The sequence below is a fragment of the Asparagus officinalis genome, unplaced genomic scaffold, assembly GCF_001876935.1.
Source record: "Asparagus officinalis unplaced genomic scaffold, Aspof.V1 AsparagusV1_Un69, whole genome shotgun sequence".
Classification (NCBI taxonomy): Eukaryota; Viridiplantae; Streptophyta; class Magnoliopsida; order Asparagales; family Asparagaceae; genus Asparagus; species Asparagus officinalis.
In genome coordinates, this window is record NW_017972335.1 from 284,032 (window position 1) to 285,799 (window position 1,768).

Sequence of the window (1,768 nt, forward strand, 5' to 3'; positions counted from 1 at the left end):
CTCGTCGACTAGAAGGATGGTGTCAGTCCGCACTTCGAAGACCAAGTGGCTGAGACCCACTCTTCGACTCGAAGAGCCGAGACCCCCTCGTTGACTCAAAGTGGTGGAGACGCCCTCGTCGACTCAAACGACGGTGTCAGTCCGCACTTTGAAGACCAAGTGGCCGAGACCCCCTCGTCAACTCAAAAGACGGTGTCAGATCGCCCCTCGAAGACAAGTAGCCAAGACCCTCTCATCGACTCAAAGCACAGTGTCAGTCTGCACTTTGAAGACCAAGTGGCCAAGACCCCCTCGTTGACTCGAAGGGCCGAGACCCCTTGTTGACTCGAAGGGTCGAGACCTCCTCGTCAACTAGAAGTGGCAGAGACCCTCTCATCAACTCAAAAGGTGATGTCAGTCTGCACTTTGAAGACCAAGTGGCTGAGCCCCTCTCGTCGACTCGAAGTGGCGGAGACCCCCTCATCGACTCAAAGGGCAGTGTATGTCCACCCCTTGAAGACCAAGTGACCGAGACCCCCTTCGTCAACTCAAAGGGTGGTACCAGTCTCCCTCCAGAAGTCGACTCGCTAAGACCTCGAGATGATACCCCTTCGTGTCAACTCAAATGGCGGTGTCAGTCTCCCTTCAAATGTCGGCTCGCCAAGAAGATCTCGGGACGACACCCCTTCTTGTTAACTCGAAGGGAGGTGTTAGTCTCCCACTCGAAGACGGCTTGCAAGCATAAGTCAGATCCGCCTGTTTGGCCGACTTGCCAGCACAAGTCTAACCACGCCTGAACGAGCAGTCAGCTCGAGCTCGCCAGCATGAGTCAAACTTCGCCTAATTGTTGAGCTCGTTCGCTTGAGCTAAAAGCTCGCCTGTAGGCTTGAGCTCGTCGAAAGCCCAAGTTCGCCTAGCAGACTCACGCTTGTGAACTACCCACTTAGGGTACGAGAACAGTCACATCAATGATCATATCCCACAAATCAAGGGGGGAGAGCATGGCGCTCCTCACCTAGTCATGGCCATATCCTACAGATCAAGGGATTGGCCAGAACTCCCCTATTTCTACAAATAGCCATTGATGGCTACAAGAATAGGTGACTGGTAGGCCCTATTTCTACAAATAGCCATTGATGGCTACAAGAATAGGTGACTGGTAGGCCCCCTAAGTGGTCACATCCCATAGTTAGGTCGGCTGGTGCTTGTAGGGTGTAAAAATTAACTTCCCGGTGAGGGGTCGTTTGTGTTGATAAGAGTGGCTTATTACAAACTAATAATCAATGTTTTACAATAGAGGAGAAGGGAATGCCCTTCATGTTTAGCGTGGGTTCTTCAATAGTTATAGGATGTCACCCTTGATGCTTGTGTCGAGTTTGCTTCTCTTGGACGATACGATAGAAGTCGCGGTTGGAGATTCAATACTCAATAGAAACTCCAGTGTGATTGGGTTCGAGCCTACCCGAGGCTAAACAAGTGCTTGCGCTTGTCGGCCAATTGGTTGGAGAGAGCTACTATGAAAGAGCTTTGCAAAGCGCCAAAGAGACTCAAGTATGAGAGTTCAGATGAGCCTCAAATCTGAGAGTTCAAATCTACCCTACAAAGAGCTATGAGCCTCAAATCTGAGAGTTTAGATCGAGCCTACAAAGAGCTATGAGCCTCAAATCTAAGAGTTCAGATCGAGTCTACTAAGAGCAATGAGCCTCAAATTTGAGAGTTTAGATCGAGTCTACTTCAAAAAGGGGACATTTAGCAAATGAGCCAAAGTTCAACTTTCAGAAGTGGGATG